This window comes from Pongo pygmaeus, chromosome 4 (assembly GCF_028885625.2).
Source record: "Pongo pygmaeus isolate AG05252 chromosome 4, NHGRI_mPonPyg2-v2.0_pri, whole genome shotgun sequence".
Classification (NCBI taxonomy): Eukaryota; Metazoa; Chordata; class Mammalia; order Primates; family Hominidae; genus Pongo; species Pongo pygmaeus.
The window spans coordinates 71579730-71601085 of NC_072377.2; the positions used below are offsets into that span (position 1 = coordinate 71579730).

A 21356-nucleotide genomic window follows, 5' to 3' on the forward strand; every position below is an offset into this window, starting at 1 on the left:
TAAAGCAGTGCTTGTTCATTACAGAACATTTAGAAAATAAAGATACATATAAAGGAGAAGAATATCCTCCTGTGGCAGAGAAGGCTCACTTTACTGTCCACCAAACATCTTGTTCCTTTTTCCATAATTAGTCTGGGATAGATTTTGCAGTCCCTACCTCTCACCCACTCCATCTGCATGTGACCAATGATGTGTAAACAGGTCACTTTCAAGCCAAGACTTTGAAGTTACTAGTGTACTTTCCTCAAGATGTTTTTCTGTCTGCTGGAAGGAAGCAATTGATAATTAGACTCTAGGGGATGTGAGGAACCAGGAGATGGAAGGATTCTGGATCCCTTAATCACTGCATGGACGAGCGCCCCCTGCTGACTATGACCACTGGGTTTCACTGTCACATGAAACTGTTGGGTTAAGTCACTGGAATTTGGTGATTTATTCTTTAGAAAGAATCACTGTTAACATTTTGACATATTTTTTCTCAGTTTTTTTCCTATGCACTTTTTTTTTTATTGGTTTGATTTTCTTTTTTTTAAAATTTTATTATTATTATACTTTAAGTTTTAGGGTACATGTGCACAATGTGCAGGTTGGTTACATATGTATACATGTGCCATGTTGGTGTGCTGCACCCATTAACTTGTCATTTAGCATTAGGTATATCTCCTAATGCTCTCCCTCCCCACTCCCCCCACCCCACAACAGTCCCCAGTGTGTGACGTTCCCCTTCCTGTGTCCATGTGTTCTCATTTTTCAATTCCCACCTATGAGTGAGAACATACGGTGGTTGGTTTTTTGTCCTTGTGATAGTTTGCTGAGAATGATGGTTTCCAGCTTCATCCACGTCCCTACAAAGGACATGAACTCGTCATTTTTTATGGCTGCATAGTATTCCGTGGTGTATATGTGCCACATTTTCTTAATGCAGTCTATCATTGTTGGACATTTGGGTCGGTTCCAAGTTTTTGCTATTGTGAATAGTGCCGCAATAAACATACGTGTGCATGTGTCTTTATAGCAGCATGATTTATAATCCTTTGGGTATATACCTAGTAATGGGATGGCTTGGTCAAATGGTATTTCTAGTTCTAGATCCCTGAGGAATGGCCACACTGACTTCCACAATGGTTGAACTAGTTTACAGTCCCACCAACAGTGTAAAAGTGTTCCTATTTCTCCACATCCTCTCCAGCATCTGTTGTTTCCTGACTTTTTAATGATCACTATTCTAACTGGTGTGAGATGGTATCTCATTGTGGTTTTGATTTGCATTTCTCTGATGGCCAGTGATGATGAGCATTTTTTCATGTGTTTTTTGGCTGCATAAATGTCTTCTTTTGAGACGTGTCTGTTCATATCCTTTGCCCACATTTTGATGGGGTTGTTTGTTTTTTTCTTGTAAATTTGTTGGAGTTCATTGTAGATTCTGGATATTAGCCTACTTTGTCAGATAAGTAGGTTGCGAAAATTTTCTCCCATTCTGTAGGTTGCCTGTTCACTCTGATGGTAGTTTCTTTTGCTGTGCAGAAGAAGCTCTTTAGTTTAATTAGATCCCATTTGTCAGTTTTGGCTTTTGTTGTCATTGCTTTTGGTGTTTTAGACATGAAGTCCTTGCCCATGCCTATGTCCTGAATGGTATTGCCTAGGTTTTCTTCTCGAGTTTTTATGGTTTTAGGTCTAACATTTAAGTCTTTAATCCATCTTGAATTAATTTTTGTATAAGGTGTAAGGAAGGGATCCAGTTTCAGCTTTCTACATATGGCTAGCCAGTTTTCCCAGCACCATTTGTTAAATAGGGAATCCTTTCCCCATTGCTTGTTTTTGTCAGGTTTGTCAAAGATCAGATAGTTGTAGATATGTGGCATTATTTCTGACGGCTCTGTTCTGTTCCATTGGTCTATATCTCTGTTTTGGTACCAGTACCATGCTATTTTGGTTACTGTAGCCTTGTAGTATAGTTTGAAGTCAGGTAGCGTGATGCCTCCAGCTTTGTTCTTTTGGCTTAGGATTGACTTGGCGATGCGGGCTCTTTTTTGGTTCCATATGAACTTTAAGGTAGTTTTTTCCAATTCTGTGAAGAAAGTCATTGGTAGCTTGATGGGGGTGGCATTGAATCTATAAATGACCTTAGGCAGTATGGCCATTTTCACGATATTGATTCTTCCTACCCATGAGCATGGAATGTTCTTCCATTTGTTTGTATCCTCTTTTATTTCATTGAGCAGTGGTTTGTAGTTCTCCTTGAAGAGGTCCTTCACATCCCTGGTAAGTTGGATTCCTAGGTATTTTATTCTCTTTGAAGCAATTGTGAATGGGAGTTCACTCCTGATTTGGCTCTCTGTTTGTCTGTTATTGGTGTATAAGAATGCTTGTGATTTTTGTACATTGATTTTGTATCCTGAGACTTTGCTGAAGGTGCTTATCAGCTTAAGGAGATTTTGGGCTGAGACGATGGGGTTTTCTAAATATACAATCATGTCATCTGCAAACAGGGACAATTTGACTTCCTCTTTTCCTAATTGAATGCCCTTTATTTCCTTCTCCTGCCTGATTGCCCTGGCCAGAACTTCCGACACTATGTTGAATAGGAGTGGTGAGAGAGGACATCCTTGTCTTGTGCCCGTTTTCAAAGGGAATGCTTCCAGTTTTTGTCCATTCAGTATGATATTGGCTGTGGGTTTGTCATAGATAGCTCTTATTATTTTGAGATACATCCCATCAATACCTAATTTATTGAGAGTTTTTAGCATGAAGAGTTGTTGAATTTTGTCAAAGGCCTTTTCTGCATCTATTGAGATAATCATGTGGTTTTTGTCTTTGGTTCTGTTTATATGCTGGATTACATTTATTGATTTGCATATATTGAACCAGCCTTGCATCCCAGGGATGAAGCCCACTTGATCATGGTGGATAAGCTTTTTGATGTGCTGCTGGATTCGGTTTGCCAGTATTTTATTGAGGATTTTTGCATCAATGTTCGTCAACGATATTGGTCTAAAATTCTCTTTTTTTGTTGTGTCTCTGCCAGGCTTTGGTATCAGGATGATGCTGGCCTCATAAAATGAGTTAGGGAGGATTCCCTTTTTTTCTATTGATTGGAATAGTTTCAGAAGGAATGGTAGCAGCTCCTCCTTGTACCTCTGGTAGAATTCGGCTGTGAATCCATCTGGTCCTGGACTTTTTTTGATTGGTTAGCTATTAATTATTGCCTCAGGTTCAGACCCTGTTATTGGTCTAGTCAGAGATTCAACTTCTTCCTGGTTTAGTCTTGGGAGGGTGTATGTGTCGAGGAATTTATCCATTTCTTCGGATTTTCTAGTTTATTTGCATAGAGGTGTTTATACTATTCTCTGATGGTAGTTTGTATTTCTGTGGGATCGGTGGTGATATCCCCTTTGTCATTTTTTATTGTGTCTAGTTGATTCTTCTCTCTTTTCTTCTTATTAGTCTTGCTAGCGGTCTATCAATTTTGTTGATCTTTTCAAAACACCAGCTCCTGGATTCATTGATTTTTTGAAGAGTTTTTTGTGTCTCTATTTCCTTCAGTTCTGCTCTGATCTTAGTTATTTCTTGCCTTCTGCTAGCTTTTGAATGTGTTTGCTCTTGCTTCTCTAGTTCTTTTAATTGTGATGTTAGTGTGTTAATTTTAGATCTTTCCTGCTTTCTCTTGTGGGCATTTAGTGCTATAAATTTCCCTCTACACACTGCTTTGAATGCGTCCCAGAGATTCTGGTATATTGTGTCTTTGTTCTCGTTGGTTTCAAAGAACATCTTTATTTCTGCCTTCATTTCGTTATGTACCCAGTAGTCATTCAGGAGCAGGTTGTTCAGTTTCCATGTAGTTGAGCAGTTTTGAGTGAGTTTCTTAATCCTGAGTTCTAGTTTGATTGCACTGTGGTCTGAGAGACAGTTTGTTATAATTTCTGTTCTTTTACATTTGCTGAGGAGGGCTTTACTTCCAACTATGTGGTCAATTTTGGAATAGGTGTGGTGTGGTGCTGAAAAGAATGTATATTCTGTTGATTTGGGGTGGAGAATTCTGTAGATGTGTATTAGGTCCACTTGGTGCAGAGCTGAGTTCAATTCCTGGATATCTTTGTTAACTTTCTGTCTTGTTGATCTGTCTAATGTTGACAGTGGGGTGTTAAAGTCTCCCATTATTATTGTTTGGGAGTCTAAGTCTCTTTGTAGGTCTCTAAGGACTTGCTTTATGAATCTGGGTGCTCCTGTATTGGATGCATGTATATTTAGGATAGTTAGCTCTTCTTGTTGAATTGATCCATTTACTATTATGTAATGGCCTTCTTTGTCTCTTTTTATCTTTGTTGGTTTAAAGTCTGTTTTATCAGAGACTAGGATTGCAACCCCTGCCTTTTTCTGTTTTCCATTTGCTTGGTAGATCTTCCTCCATCCCTTTATTTTGAGCCTATGCGTGTCCCTGCACATGAGATGGGTTTCCTGAATACAGCACACTGATGGTTCTTGACTCTTTATCCAATTTGCCAGTCTGTGCCTTTTAATTGGAGCATTTAGCCCATTTACATTTAAGGTTAATATTGTTATGTGTGAATTTGATCCTGTCATTATGATGTTAGCTGGTTATTTTGCTGGTTAGTTGATGCAGTTTCTTGCTAGCCTTGATGGTCTTTACAATTTGGCATGTTTTTGCAGTGGCTGGTACCGGTTGTTGCTTTCCATGTTTAGAGCTTCCTTCAGGAGGTCTTTTAGGGCAGGCCTGGTGGTGACAAAATCTCTCAGCATTTGCTTGTCTGTAAAGTATTTTATTTCTCCTTCACTTATGAAGCTTAGGTTGGCTGGATATGAAATTCTGGGTTAAAAATGCTTTTCTTTAAGAATGTTGAATATTGGCCCCCACTCTCTTCTGGCTTGTAGAGTTTCTGCCGAGAGATCAGCTGTTAGTCTGATGGGCTTCCCTTTGTGGGTAACCTGACCTTTCTCTCTGGCTGCCCTTAACATTTTTTCCTTCATTTCAACTTTGGTGTATCTGACAATTCTGTGTCTTGGAGTTGCTCTTCTCGAGGAGTATCTTTGTGGCGTTCTCTGTATTTCCTGAATTTGAATGTTGGCCTGCCTTGCTAGACTGGGGAAGTTCTCCTGGATAATATCCTGCAGAGTGTTTTCCAACTTGGTTCCATTCTCCTTGTCACTTTCAGGTACACCAATCAGACATAGATTTGGTCTTTTCACATAGTCCCATATTTCTTGGAGGCTTTGTTCGTTTCCTTTTATTCTTTTTTCTCTAAACTTCTCTTCTCACTTCATTTCATTCATTTCGTCTTCCATCACTGATACCCTTTCTTCCAGTTGATTGCATCAGCTACTGAGGCTTGTGCATTCGTCACGTAGTTCTCATGCCACGGTTTTCAGCTCCATCAGGTCCTTTAAGGACTTCTCTGCATTGATTATTCTAGTTAGCCATTTGTCTAATTTTTTTCCAGGTTTTTAAGTTCTTTGCCATTGGTTCGAAGTTCCTCCTTTAGCTCGGAGTAGTTTGATCTTCTGAAGCCTTCTTCTCTCAACTCGTCAAGGTCATTCTCCGTCCAGCTTTGTTCTGTTGCTGGTGAGGAGCTGCGATCTTTTAGAGGAGGAGAGGCACTCTGAGTTTTAGAGTTTCCAGTTTTTCTGCTCTGTTTTTTCCCCATCTTTGTGGTTTTATCTATCGTTGGTCTTTGATGATGGTGACGTACAGATGGGTTTTTGGTGTGGATATCCTTTCTGTTTGTTAGTTTTCCTTCTAACAGTCACGACCCTCAGCTGCTGGTCTGTTGGAGTTTGCTGGAGGTTCACTCCAGACCCTGTTTGCCTGGGTATCAGCAGCGGTGGCTGCGGAGCAGCAGATATTGGTGAACCACAAATGCTGCTGCCTGATTGTTCCCTGGAAGTTTTGTCTCAGAGGAGTATCCGGCCATATGAGGTGTCAGTCCGCCCCTACTGGGGGGTGTCTCCTAGTTAGGCTACTCGGGGGTCAGGGACCCACTTGAGGAGGCAATCTGCCCATTCTCATATCTCAAGCTGCGTGCTGGGAGAACCACTACTCTCTTCAAAGCTGTCAGACAGGGACATTTAAGTCTGCAAAGGTTACTGCCGCCTTCTGTTTGTCTGTGCCCTGCCCCTAGAGGTGAAGCCTACAGAGGCAGGCAGGCCTCCTTGAGCTGTGGTGGGCTCCACCCAGTTCGAGCTTCCCAGCCGCTTTGTTTACCTACTCAAGCCTCGGCAATGGCGGGTGCCCCTCCCACAGCCTCGCTGCCGCCTTGCAGTTTGATCTCAGACTGCTGTGCTAGTAATGAGTGAGGCTCCGTGGGCGTAGGACCCTCCTAGCCAGGTGTGGGATATAATCTACAGGTGTGCCGTTTGTTAAGCCCGTTGGGAAAGCGCAGTATTAGGATGGGAGTGACCCGATTTTCCAGGTGCCATCTTTCACCCCTTTCTTTGACTAGGAAAGGGAGTTCCCTGACCCCTTGCGCTTCCCGGGTGAGGCGATGCCTCGCCCTGCTTCGGCTCATGCAGGGTGCCCTGCACCCACTGTCCTACACCCACTGTCCGGCACTCCCCAGTGAGATGAACCCGGTCCCTCAGTTGGAAATGCAGAAATCACCTGTCTTCTGCGTCGCCCATGCTCGGAGCTGTAGACTGGAGCTGCTCCTATCTTCCTATGCACTTTTTTCTCTTTAGATTGTGGAATAAAAATTTTTAAGGCTATTAATATGTATTACCAAAATGCTTTTAAAAAATGCTGCTTTAATTTATACTCAAGCAATACTGTATGTGAGAATGGCTTGGTCAGCATTGCTTGTTTATAGTTGCTGCAGTCTTACAAATATTCTTATAACAGCCTACTTACAAAACCCCTCTAAAATATGTGACAATCTTCTAGATACCTTATTTCTCTTATCAAACTGTAAAGTTTTTGAGATTCGATGTTTGAATGTCCTTCACTATCATAATAGCTTAATCCATATTTGTTAAATACTTTTAAGCCCAATGTTCAGAATGTTTACCGAAATCTATTTGAACATTGACACAATATAGTCCCGCAAATCATTGTTGGCTAATTAGTTTACTTTCAGAACCACATATTTTTTTTTGTCATCCTTTCAAGTTGACATTTAAAGGCTTGCCATTGATTACATCATTTTAGAGTCAGAACACTACGCAGTTCTCTGAGCTCATCTGGCTTCCCAGCCTCCAGGGTCACCTCTGCTCCATCCCGTTCCCATTCATTGTTCACTTAATTATTCAACAAATATTTTTTCAGCACCTGCTACGTGTCAGCACCTAAGTTATGGCTGTGAACAAAACAAAGATTCCTTTCTCCATGGAGCTTATATTTTAGAGGGGGAGATGGATATTAAATAATAAACACAATAAGTAAATTTAGATATTGTATTAGTCCGTTCTTGCTATAAAAGAATACCTAAGTTTGGGATAATTTATAAAAAACAGTGGTTTATTTTGGCTCACAGTTCTGCAGGCTCTACAGAAAGCATGGTGCTGGCATCTGCTCTCGATGAGGGCCTCAGGAAGCTTCCTATCATGGTGGAAGGTGAAGGGGAAGCAGGCGCCACATGGCGAGAGTGGGAGCAAGAGTAGGGGGAGGTGTCACACTTTTTTAAACAACCAGATGTCGCATGAACTCAGAGGGAGAACTCAGCACCAAGCCATTCATGAAGGATCTGCCCCCATGACCCAAACCCCTCCCTGCAAGCCTCACTCCAACACTGGGAATACATTTCAGCTTGAGGTTTGGAGGGGACAAACATCCAAACTATATCACACATGTTAGAAGATATGGAAGAAAAGAGGAAAAGCAGGGTAAGAGGGAGGTTGCAGTTTAAAATACAGTGTGTGTTAGGGTAGGCCTTATCAAGACAGTGACATTTAGGCAAAGACTTGAAGGAGGTAAGGAATATCAAAGAGACAAATCATTCCAAACAAAGAAAACAGTGTGTGAAAAGCCTGAGGCAGGACTGGGTTGATGTGTTCAGGGAGTAGCAGGGAGGAGGCACTGTGTCTGCCTCAGGGTGAGGGAGGGAGGTCAGGCCCCGGGGTGTGAGGCAGTGGAGCATGGGAAGGGGCATTCTAGGTCTTTGGCTCTTGCTCTGAGTGAAATGGGAAGGAGAGGAGTGACATGACCTGATTTAAGTGACATGCTGACTGCTGTGTTGAGAGTAGGCTGCAGACAGACAAGAAGAAAAGCAGAGGACCAAACGGAAGGCTATTTCAAAATCCAGAAGAGATGACCATGGCTTGGATCAGAATGGTAACAGTGGCTACAGGGAAAGAAGCAGGAATTTGAATGTATTTTGAATATAGAGTCCATAGGATTTCCCAATAGACTGGATATGGGGGTGGAGGTGGTAAAGGTCTCTACAGCACAGGTAGAGAGACGTTTCTGAAATGTAAATCTAAATTGTAAATGGCTGAATACCTTGCAATTGCTCCGTTTCATTCACCATGAATAAATGTCAAACAAAACAAATAATTGACAATGTATAATGTAGCCCCATAATGTAGCCCACGACTGGTCTTATCTCTCACTTTCTTGCATTTTATTTTTATTTATTTATTTATTTATTTTTTCTTTTTCTTTTTATTTTTTTATTTTTTTATTTTTTATTTTTTATTTTTTTATTTTTTTATTTTATTATTATTATTATTATTATTATTATACTTTAGGTTTTATGGTACATGTGTGCAATGTGCAGGTAAGTTACATATGTATACATGTGCCATGCTGGTGCGCTGCACCCACCAACTCGTCATCTAGCATTAGGTATATCTCCCAATGCTATCCCTCCCCCCTCCCCCCACCCCACAACAGTCCCCAGAGTGTGATGTTCCCCTTCCTGTGTCCATGTGTTCTCATTGTTCAATTCCCACCTATGAGTGAGAATATGCGGTGTTTGGTTTTTTGTTCTTGCGATAGTTTACTGAGAATGATGATTTCCAATTTCATCCATGTCCCTACAAAGGACGTGAACTCATCATTTTTTATGGCTGCATAGTATTCCATGGTGTATATGTGCCACATTTTCTTAATCCAGTCTATCATTGTTGGACATTTGGGTTGGTTCCAAGTCTTTGCTATTGTGAATAATGCTGCAATAAACATACGTGTGCATGTGTCTTTATAGCAGCATGATTTATAGTCCTTTGGGTATATACCCAGTAATGGGATGGCTGGGTCGAATGGAATTTCTAGTTCTAGATCCCTGAGGAATCGCCACACTGACTTCCACACGGGTTGAACTAGTTTACAGTCCCACCAACAGTGTAAAAGTGTTCCTATTTCTCCACATCCTCTCCAGCACCTGTTGTTTCCTGACTTTTTAATGATTGCCATTCTAACTGGTGTGAGATGGTATCTCATTGTGGTTTTGATTTGCATTTCTCTGATGGCCAGTGATGATGAGCATTTTTTCATGTGTTTTTTGGCTGCATAAATGTCTTCTTTTGAGAAGTGTCTGTTCATGTCCTTCGCCCACTTTTTGATGGGGTTGTTTGTTTTTTTCTTGTAAATTTGTTGGAGTTCATTGTAGATTCTGGATATTAGCCCTTTGTCAGATGAGTAGGTTGCGAAAATTTTCTCCCATTTTGTAGGTTGCCTGTTCACTCTGATGGTAGTTTCTTTTGCTGTGCAGAAGCTCTTGAGTTTAATTAGATCCCATTTGTCAATTTTGGCTTTTGTTGCCATTGCTTTTGGTGTTTTAGACATGAAGTCCTTGCCCATGCCTATGTCCTGAATGGTAATGCCTAGGTTTTCTTCTAGGGTTTTTATGGTTTTAGGTCTAACATTTAAGTCTTTAATCCATCTTGAATTGATTTTTGTATAAGGTGTAAGGAAGGGATCCAGTTTCAGCTTTCTAGATATGGCTAACCAGTTTTCCCAGCACCATTTATTAAATAGGGAATCCTTTCCCCATTTCTTGTTTTTGTCAGGTTTGTCAAAGATCAGATACTTGTAGATATGTGGCATTATTTCTGACGGCTCTGTTCTGTTCCATTGATCTATATCTCTGTTTTGGTACCAGTACCATGCTGTTTTGGTTACTGTAGCCTTGTAGTATAGTTTGAAGTCAGGTAGTGTGATGCCTCCAGCTTTGTTCTTTTGGCTTAGGATTGACTTGGCGATGCGGGCTCTTTTTTGGTTCCATATGAACTTTAAAGTAGTTTTTTCCAATTCTGTGAAGAAAGTCATTGGTAGCTTGATGGGGATGGCATTGAATCTGTAAATTACCTTGGGAAGGATGGCCATTTTCATGATATTGATTCTTCCTACCCATGAGCATGGAATGTTCTTCCATTTGTTTGTATCCTCTTTTATTTCCTTGAGCAGTGGTTTGTAGTTCTCCTTGAAGAGGTCAGAAAAAGAGGGAATCCTCCCTAACTCATTTTATGAGGCCAGCATCATCCTGATACCAAAGCCTGGCAGAGACACAACAAAAAAAGAGAATTTTAGACCAATATCCTTGATGAACATTGATGCAAAAATCCTCAATAAAATACTGGCAAACAGAATCCAGCAGCACATCAAAAAGCTTATCCACCATGATCAAGTGGGCTTCATCCCTGGGATGCAAGGCTGGTTCAATATACGCAAATCAATAAATGTAATCCAGCATATAAACAGAATGAAAGACAAAAACCACATGATTATCTCAATAGATGCAGAAAAGGCCTTTGACAAAATTCAACAACCCTTCATGCTAAAAACTCTCAATAAATTAGGAATTGATGGGACGTATCTCAAAATAATAAGAGCTATTTATGACAAACCCACAGCCAATATCATACTGAATGGGCAAAAACTGGAAGCATTCCCTTTGAAAACTGGCACAAGACAGGGATGCCCTCTCTCACCACTTCTATACTTTCTTGCATTTTAAACTGATAGGAACATATACTACACTTGGTCTTAGCTAAAAGGCTGAGAAATGGTGCCTTCTTGAATTTTCTACACCAGCCACAACCAACCACTGACTTCTCACTTTCCATCTCCACACCTTCTACAACGCAGCTTAGGCATTTTTGTTTTCCCCCCTGGAAAATCTTTCCCAACTTTTGGTGTATTAGTTTCCTGTGGCCACTGTTACAAATGACCACAAACTTGATGGCTTAAAACACAGGAATGAATTTGGTCACAGGACTGAAGGCCAGAGTCCAAAGCCAGAATGTAGTTCAGGCCGCACACCCTCAGAAGGTTCTGGAGGAGAATCCCTTTCTTGACTGTTTCAGTTTCTGGTGGCTGCTGGCATTCCTTGGTTTGTGGCTGCATCACTCTGATCTCTGCCTCTGTCTTCTCATGGCCGTTTCTACTGTGTGTCTGTATCAAATCTCCCTCTTTCTCTCTCATATAAGGACACTTATGATTGGATTTAGGGCCCATCAGGATAATCTCCTCATGCCAATATCCTTAACTTAATCACATCTGCAAAGACCCGTTTTCCTTATAAGGTAACATTTACAGGTTCCAGGGATTAGGACCTGATCTGTGGGTGGCCTGAGTCAGCCTGCTATACTTGTTAGAGGCCTTATATCCCCAGCCACATAGCACTTGCACACTCAGTTGTAATGACCTATTTCTGAGCATGTGTACACACACAGATATTCCTACTTCTCAAGGTTTCTTAAGGCCAAGGATTATATCTTATTAATAATCACTGCTTTCCCCACCCCTAGCAGTTTCTAGCTCACAGCTAATGGTCAGGACACATTGATTGGGTGAATGAATGAAGATTCATGAAGCAGAGTTTGTAACTGCTATGTACTGTTGGGACTTCATAATTTTATGAAAATGAGATCAGGATTGGATTCCTCAGATATCTGCACAGTGGCTTTTCTTTGTTTCTTTCCTTTTCTTTTCATGTCCAGCTGTTGCGTTAGAACACCCTTATTAAATGAACCTGCTCCGTCTAGGATTTGGGCCCAGTTATAGCCCTTGATAAACATAGCAATAGTTGGATAAAAGAAGAATACATATTTTCCTTTCACTGGTATATAAAACCTAGAATGCAGAACATTTGCAGTTAGCTCTTGGTGCTAAGAAAGTTGATCATGCTGCCTATTGGAAACATAAGATCTCTAAGGGTTATAGGTAGGGAGCAGGGTGTCCCAATAATAGTCCTTCCTTTGTTATATGGGTGGTCATGATACTGTGTCAGGAGGTGGGTGGGACTGCCAGGGAGGTACTTGGGAAGTGACTGTGACTTTGGCTTATTTGTATACTCCTCTGCCTATTTGGGTTAGGATTTAGCTGGGGCACTGGTTGGCTTAACATGGTGGGACACCATGAGGGAAACACAGGTCAATATAATCTCCCAAGATTCTACTTACCAAATGGTTTCTGATTTTATTTCCATTGCCCTAGGGCTTAGTCATACATGGCTACAAGAAGAGTAGGTCTGGTGGCTGAAAAGCAAATCAGTGTTGTGCTTTTGCAGTGGATTCTATCTGTCCAGAAAAGGCACACTATTTAATTTCCCATCTTGGAAATTTTCTTCCTATGTTCCCATCATTTTCTTCCTATATTCCTTTGATTATTGTGAGCCATGTTTGCAGATAGCAGTGACCTACTTTGCTACATTTTTGTAAATCACATTTATTATCAACCTTGATAGGGGGCCAGACGTACTCAAACATTACACTGGTTAAAATCACATGTGCTTTCAGATGCCTATGGGGCAAACTGTGGCACATTTAAAAATTCTTGAGCAAAGTCTGGATAAATGAAATGATAAATCCCCCCTGCTGTTATAGAAATGCAATGATTTATATTAATAGTCTGCCTTAATTCAGAGTCCTCCTGAATGAGTTCTATCTTTTTATTTATATCCTCCTTCCTTGTACTCTAGCAGCTTGTCCCAAATATCCATTAGGTGGCCTCAAGGCTAGGGAACATGGATCTCTTTTTTATCAATGAAAAAATTCACAATGTGTTGACAATGAGGGATTAGATGGAGAAAATGGAGTTAAAAAGGAGAGGGAAAATGACAGAGAGCTATAAGAAAGAGCCCTTTCAGCTGGGCACCTTCTAGGTCCCTTTAAACTTGCTGTCATGTCTCATAACATTTCTGCAACAACGCTCACTAGAAACTAGTATTATGGTCTCTTCTCTGCTGTGTGTGGGTAATTTAAAAGGGCCAGGGAGATCATGAAAGCCTAGCCTCATTCCCATTAGAGGACAGGAGCAGAGTAGGAAGGAGTTGGAGTAGAAACAGAGCTGTCTAGATCCAAGAACACTGAGCCTGGTTTTGCCATCAGTGAGGACCCACCCTTTGCATACATATTCTCTGGGGCCCTCTGCTGTGACTGCCACCTGGCAGTGCTTATTGTCTTCCTGCGAGTGTCTTTAGAGCGTGTCCCCTCTCACCCCAACAGAGGATGGTCTCTGAGTCCTGGCCAGCCCTGCAGGCTCTTATCTGGCTCCCAGCTCATACTCAACCGGTCCCCACTCAGGAGAGCTCTGTGATGGGTTAAAATGAGGACTCTTCCTGAGAGGTGTTTGCATTTTAATAGGAGACACTTAAAAAAAAATCTAATTCTTACTATTAAATTACAAACATTATTATTGTAAATATTACTAAGTATAACATATACACAGCTCAGAGCCCAAATTTTAAGTTTACAGCTTGAATTTTTGCAAAGCAAAACCACAATCCAGATTGAGGTTAGTATGTTAGCAGCACCCTAGATGCCTTCCTTGTGCCATGTCTGGATCGCCTGGCCTGTTGCCAAAGGTGACTACTATTTTGATTCCTATAACCACAGATTAGTTTTACCAGTGTGTGATCTTTATAGCACTGGAATCACAAATATATACAGTTGACCCTTGCATAGCTCAGGGGTTAGGGACAGCGACCCTCCACACAGTTGAAAATCCATTTATAACTTTTGACTTTCTGAAAACTTTACCAATAGCTTACTATTCGTCTGAAGTCTTACTGATAACACAAGCAGCCAATAAACATATTTTTGTATATATATATTATATACTGTATTCTTACAATAATCTAGAGAAAAGAAATTTTGATTAAGAAATCATAAAGAAGAGAAAATATAGTTACTATTTTCATTAGGAGGAAGAGTATCATCATAAAGGTCTTCATCCTTATCATCTTCATATTGAGCAGGTTGAGAAGGAGGAGGAGGAGGGGTTGGCCTTGCTGTCTGATGGGTGGCAGAGGCTGAAGAGAGTCTGAGTCTAAGTGGACCAGTGCAGTTCGAGCCCGTGTTGTTTAAGGCTCAATTGTGCTTTTTTGGATCTTTTTTTTTTTTTTCTCGCTGAAACTGATGTCTGTTAGAGAGTTATCAAGGTTGTTGCTAGCAGCTGTATTTGCTCTTTTTATTGCTGTATAATATTCCATTTTGTGGGAAAACTTCATAATTTACAGACAGTCCCCAACCTCAGATGGTTTGGCTTAATGGTTTTTCCACTTTATGACAGCATGAAAGCAATGTGCGTTCAGTAGAAACCATACTTTGGGTACCCATACAACTATTCTGTTTTTTGCTTTCAGTACAGTATTCAGTAAATTACATAAGTTATTCAACGTTATTATAAAATAGGTTTTGTGTTAGGTAGGGGCTAGGATAAGCTACGGTGTTCAGTAAGGTTAAGTGTATTAAATGCATTTTTGACTACAATATTTTCAACTTACAATGGTTTAATTGGACATAGCATTGAAAGTCGAGGAACATCTATATTTATCCATTCTATTGTTGATGAACATTTAAATTGATTTGGGCCACAATGACTCATACCTGTCATCCCAGGACTTTGGGAGGATGAGGTGGGCAGATCACTTGAGGCCAGGAGTTCAAGACCAGACTGGCCAACATGGCAAAACCCCGTCTCTACTAAAAATACGAAAATTAGTTGGACGTGGAGGCGGATGCCTGTAATCCCTGCCACTTAGGAGGCTGAGGCAGGAGAATCGCTTGAACCTGGGAGGCAGAGGTTGCAGTGAGCCGAGATCATGCCACTGCACTCCAGCCTGGGTAACAGTGTGAGACTCTGTCTTAAAAAAAAAAATACTCCTGTGAATATTCTTAAATGTGTCCTCTGATGCATGTAGGAGCACGATTGCTAGGTCATAGAGTGAACATATATTCAATTGGGTAGATATGGACAAGTTCCAGAGTGGTTCTACCAAGTTACGTTCCTACCAGCAGTGTATGAGTCCTAGTAACTACATACCTCATCACCAATATGTGGCATTGTCTTTTTTTTTTTTTTTAGTTTTAGCCATTCCAGTGAGAAGGTAGTAGTGTTTCATTTGGTTTTAATTCACATTTTCATGGCAATTAGTGCTATTGAGCATCTTTTCATAGACTTATTGGCCTTTTGTTTATTCTCTTTTTTGTAGTGCTTGTTTAATTTGGAATAGATTTCAACAGATGGCCTATTTATCTGTATATCCATGTACATCACATATATATGTGTGTATATAGCTATATCTAGATGATATATAGTCAGATATACATAAATTTCTGATAAAAATGTAATTGAGATAATTAGTATATACTTGTAATTGATTGAAAATTGGCCCTAATTCTCCACCTTTCCCTGTAACCACAACTTTTGCAATATAATTTGAAACTCCTCCCATCAAGAGGCAGTGTTAGTTCCCTCCAATTTTTGCTGATCTTTGACTTGCTTTGGCTGATAAGATGCATTGGAAGTGACAGTGTGCCAGTTCTAAGGCCGGGCCTCAAGAAGCCTTGTGTACTTCCTGCTGCTGCTGCCATGGTAACAGGCTGAGGCTAGCCTGATGGAGACTGAGGAGTGCTGGGGCACCCAGCCGATAGCCAGCACATTCTTACTAAAGAAGAAACATTAACATTTGGTAAATGAACATGGTATCATATTTTAATCTGTATTCCTTTGATTACTAGTAAGATAGAACATTTAAAAATCTATTTAGTATCCTTTGCTTCTTCATATCTTTTATACATTTTCCTCTTGGAGAATTCATCTATTTGTAGAGCTTTTTAGGTAAAAAGAATGTTAACTCTTTGTATTGTATACAGAAAAAATGTTCTCTAGTTTTTTATTTCCTTTTACATTTTATTTATCAAATTTTTATATGCAAAAAGTTTTAACTTTTTTTTTCACATCAGTTGGGTAATGTGCCTACATGGTAACAAGCCTTGAAGGAGGCACATTTCTCACATGAGTGTGAAAACCCAGTTATCATGCTTACCAACCACAAAAGGATCATTTCAACTTTTTATTTGTTAAACGTATTAACATTTTTCTTTATAAGTCTTTTTTTTTGTGCAATGATAAGAAAAATAGTTCCCTCTCCATAGTTATATAGTTATTTACCCATCATCACCTATTAGGAAACACAAATATTCAAAAGAAAAAATCTCTACTTGCACAACATGGGAATTGATGGGCAATTCAAGAAGATAATGTGGGCATGAAGCCAGTATTAATTAGGATGCTTTCATATGCCAGTGACAGAAATTCTGCCTCAAATTAGTTAAAAATAATGACATTCTTCATTTTACATAAGAAATTCAGAAGTATGACAGCTTCCAAAATTGGTTGTCAGCAGCTCAACAGTTTTTTCCACAAACATGTTTGTTTTGTTTTTTTCTTTCTATCACAATGCCATCCTTGTGCTGTTGCCTTTGTCTTTAGGGGGTTCTTTTCACTATCACACTATGGCTGCCAGTGGTCAAAGGGCAACAGGTTTCCTTGTCCTATCCAGGGAAAAGTGAAGTGTTTCTCCCAGTCATGGAATGTATGCTCCTCCCTTCAGTATAACTGGGTCATCTAAGGTCATGGACTCACCCTTAGACCAATAATTAGAGAATACTAATTAAGAATCATCTTAGATCAATCAGGATTCCCTTTGGGAATGAAAATTAGATGACTAAATATCTAACAGAATTGAGGTTCGGACAGGAAGGAGGAAAGGGAGAACAGATGTTGGACAAGTCACTGAGAGTGTTTGCTCCAGGTCCTTCTGTACATCCCTCAAATTGGGTGCCATTTCCCAAATTGTAGTCTTAAAAAATGCAGCCATTTCCCACATAGTCTAAAACAATTATGGGTTTTGGATTCAGCTGCCTCCTGGTTTGAATTCAGGCTCTGCCATTTATCATCTGTGGCACGTGATGTAAGTTATTCAATCTCTTTACATTTGTTTCCCCACCTGTAAAATGGAAATAATGTCTATCTTGTCTGGCACATAGTAGATCTTCAATAAATTATTATTTTTTATTATTATGACCATTCATAAATCAGCTCATAGTTCCAGTTTCTATAGCTGTTTTTTGTCTTATGACATTTAAGTCAACTTGTGGTTATGATGCTATATTCTATCCGCTTTGAGGCCAGTTTTAAACACCGAGCTGCCTTTTCTTCGCAACCATATTTTTGCTTGCCCTTCCACTGTCCTGTTTCTCTTGAACTTCTATGGGCTCGGGTGTTTTCTGCATTTTATACATGAACGGCATTGATTTTTTGTTTCCAGTGAATTATCTCTGACTTACAGTTCTGAGGGTTAGCATATACAAAAAATGATTCTATGGTGAAGTTACCAACTCTCTAACATATTTTAAATCATCTTTTGGTTTAATAATAAAAACCAGCTCCCTTTTCCCATTTGAAATTACATATGTAAGCCGAGTTCTTTAATTTATATCACCTCATGCTTTTCATGTGAAGCTGAGCTTCTTTGAAGCATTACCTGTTCGTGTGTGTGTGTGTGTGTGTGTGTGCGCGCACGTGCATGCTTTCCCCCAGTGTGACACAAGGCAATCTGTCATTCTGACAGTGAAGAATGAGTCTCATAGATAGCAGGATGGAGAAGCAGAAAGTCTCCTTGTGCTGGCATTCTAGGCTGATGACCTGGGGCCCTTTCACACGTCATAGCAGTCAGCACTAACACTCGGGTCATGACCAAATGAAGTGTCTGCAGCTGGCAGCCGTGATGAGCTTGGTCTGGAGCTGAAGCATACCTTTGTTTTTCCTTCCAATGATGGGAGTGACTGCTTCCCCCTTTAACAAAACAATACATGAGCCATCTGGGCCTCCTTCACATATCCTGAAACACACCACACCCACTGGTCTATGTGGCGATTGTTACCTTTGCAGAAAAGCAACGTGCCCCTCACCAATATTTTCAGAGGCAATTGAATCTTTCTTCCCTCACTGTGTTTTCTGTTTCTTCCTCAAGGGAGATATCCCATTAGGCCATAAGATTGGAAGGCAGTAGAGAATAATGATTAAGCCTACAGGATTAAACCGGCTTGCCCATGTTACTAGCTGTATGGCCTTGTGCAAGTTAGTTAACATGTCTGAGCTTCAGTTTTCCCATCTGCATAAAAAAGAGAACAGTACCCACCACAGAGTGTTGTTGAGAAAATGGCTTAGGGGATCCTGTACATTGTTTAGCATGGCTCCTGGCACGTAAATACCAGGTAAATACTCCACAGGTGGGAGTGTGGATAAGAGTTGGGTTTTTTTTTTTTTTTTTTTTTCCCCTGCCATCAGGGAAATTTATGGAAGATTTACACCTGCTTACTCACTTGGGAGTTCTTTTACTGCATTTTCCTCAATTTTTAAGTTGATTTTTGATCAAACATCCAATTCTGAACACTGTGTTTTGGAGACCAGTCAACATTACTCCATTACTCTGCGGGACGGCGTTGATCCTTTCAGAGGAGTTATGAAGAAGCACATCTTCATTGCTTAATAGAGAAAAACAGCCTACCTATTTAGCGAAAAGCCTTATTGTTTATAACTTCCATTTTCCACTCTTGCTTTGTGTTTTAGAGGAAAAACTAACCTTTTGATTTTGTATCCTGCAGAGTTTTACGAGATCCTATGTGCTAGGTCATCTCTGTAGCAGAAAAAGGGCTTAGAGACAAGTCTGGGCAGTGAGTGGGAGGGAAATAGTTGTTCTTCTTTGAGTCTCACTGGACCATGGAGGCCAAGTGTGTATTGGAGGAGGCTGGTTGGCATAATCAAATGGCGTTGACGATCCAGACATAGCCCCCTTGGCCACCACCAGGCAATGTAACTAGGTTTGCCATGTGGCCTGCATAATGAATCTCATCATGTGGGCACTGAGATAAAATTAACTGGTGGAAATCATGCTTGTTTTGTCTCTAAAATGTCCAGAAAGCCTTCAGTTTGGCTACCTTTTATTTTGCTTGAGCAATAGCTTTGCAGACTGCACATTTCTGAGAGGGCCTGACAGGGGGAGAACCTAAGCCAGGGGGAACTCTCCAGCCTGGTGCTGTGGGGTCTGCATCCAGAATGGGGTCCAGCTCTCTGCCTCTGTGTGCTGGGGAGGATGTGGCTCAGCAGTGCTGTTGAGCCCCTCACAGGCTGCGGGAATGCATCTAAGAAGAGAAAGTGTTTCCTGCTACATGTCGCCCGCAGTCTGTGGCCACGAAGGTCTCTCTCTCATGGTCAGGATCTCCTTCCTCCTCCCTCCTAACCCCAAGGCCTGAGCACCAAGACACCACTGTCCTGTCTCAGCACCACAGGCCCAGGACTTGAGCGGGAGCTTGTGGAAGGCGTTGTGCTTGGGGGAAGCATCTCAAAGTGCTGGACTAAAGGCTCTGGACATCTAGAGCAGTGTTCTCTGACTGTCGCCTGCATGGGAGCCACTGGGGAGCTTGTTGGTGCAGGTTCCGCTTCAGGAGGTCTGGGGTAAAGTCCAAGATGCTGCATTTCTAACATGCCCCAGGCCATGCTGATGCTGCTGGTTCTGGGACTACAGGTTGAGAAAGGAGGGTCTAGAGCAGGTCTCAGAGTGAGGACCACCCATCAGCAGCAGCCGCACCCCCTGGGAGCTTGTAAGAAATGCAGATTTTGGGGCCTGATCCCAGATGTGCTGAAACTGCAACTCAAGGGTGAGGGTCTGCAGTCTGTGTTTCAGCAAGCTCTCCAGGCGATTCTGGTATTTGCTCAAGTTTGAGAACCCCTGGTCTGAGTACAGGACTACTCAACCATTCTGGCATAACCAATGTGCTTTTTCTCAGAAATGACAGAGGGAAACTTAGAATATTAATGTCTTTATGTTTGAAGGTAGAGTTCCTGGACCAGATCACAGTGTAACAAATCTTGACATCAGCTGTCCACATCTGGCTATTTTCATTTGGCTAACAATTCTGAAGAAAGGCAAACAACAACAACAACAACAAATCACAAAGGAAGTCCATGCTCTCCTTTTAAAATTCACGTAGTACTGAACGTTATAATTGAAGAAGTGAAGACTCCCCCTCCCATGTCTCTACCCATTTCCTGTGGAAAGTAACCACTGTTCACATCTTGACGTGTAAAGCAGATCTTTTTCTTCGAACAGCTAAAGGTTTATTTACAAACACACTATCTAAAGCCCCCTCCCCTTTTTTATTGAGACAATGTCTCGCTCTGTCACCCAGGCTGGAGTGCAGTGGTGCGATCACAGCTCACTGCAGCCCCGACCTCCTGGGCTCAAGCGATCCTGAGATCGCTCAGCCTCCTGAGAATAGCTGGGACTACAAGGGTGCACCATCATGCCCGGCTAATTTTTTGATTTTTTTGTAAAGACAAGGTCTCACTGTGTTGTTCAGGGTGGTCTTGAACTCCTAAGCTCATACAATCCTCCTGCCTTGGCCTCCCAAAGTGCTGGGATTATAGGTATGAGCCACCACACCCAGCCGAAAGCCCATTTTTAAATACAAAACTTACGTTGCTGGCCTGGTGCAGTGGCTCATGCCTGTAATCCCAGCACTTTGGGAGGCCGAGGTGGGTGGAACATCGGAGGCCAGGAGTTCAAGACCAGCCTGGCCAAGCAGTAGCCGTCCCTACTAAAAATACAAAAATTAGCCAGGTGTGGTGGTGGGCACCTGTAATCCCAGCTACTTGGGAGGCTGAGGCAGGAGAAGCCCTTGAATCGGGGAGGTGGAGGTTGCAGTGAGCCGAGATTGCACCACTGCATTCCAGCCTGGGCAACAAGAGCAAAATCCTGTCTCAAAAAAAAAAAAAAAAAAAAAATTATATTGCCTTAACATTTGTGAAATACTCCAGACACAGAACTAATAAAGCCCTTATAATCTCCTCAGTGATAGGGATGCAGGGAGCATTTGTGTTCTAATATTTGACCCCAGTTCCTGACACAGAGCTCCTAATCCCAGGAAATGTCCTGGGTGATTGGAGTTTCTTTTGTTCTAATGAAATAACCTTTAGTGGGTTCCTGGATGGTTATGGTCACCAGGAAGACCCAGCCCTGATTAGAAACCTGTACTTCCAGCCCTCCTCTCCATCCTCTGGGAGGGGAGAAGAGTTGGAGATTGAGTTAATACTCTATCATGCCCACATGATGAAGCTT

The 21356-nt window shown here is 41.3% G+C and overlaps 1 non-coding gene and 1 pseudogene across 1 annotated transcript; both read right to left on the bottom strand.

Moving 5' to 3' along the window:
• Nucleotides 1-10681: 10681 nt before the first annotated feature.
• LOC129037764 (U2 spliceosomal RNA) lies at nucleotides 10682-10957 on the bottom strand (annotated as a pseudogene).
• A 5174-nt stretch (nucleotides 10958-16131) lies between these two features.
• LOC129037737 (small nucleolar RNA U13) lies at nucleotides 16132-16235 on the bottom strand. The gene has a single exon (XR_008502961.1). It is a non-coding gene; the product is annotated as a small nucleolar RNA U13 (small nucleolar RNA).
• Nucleotides 16236-21356: the final 5121 nt, after the last annotated feature.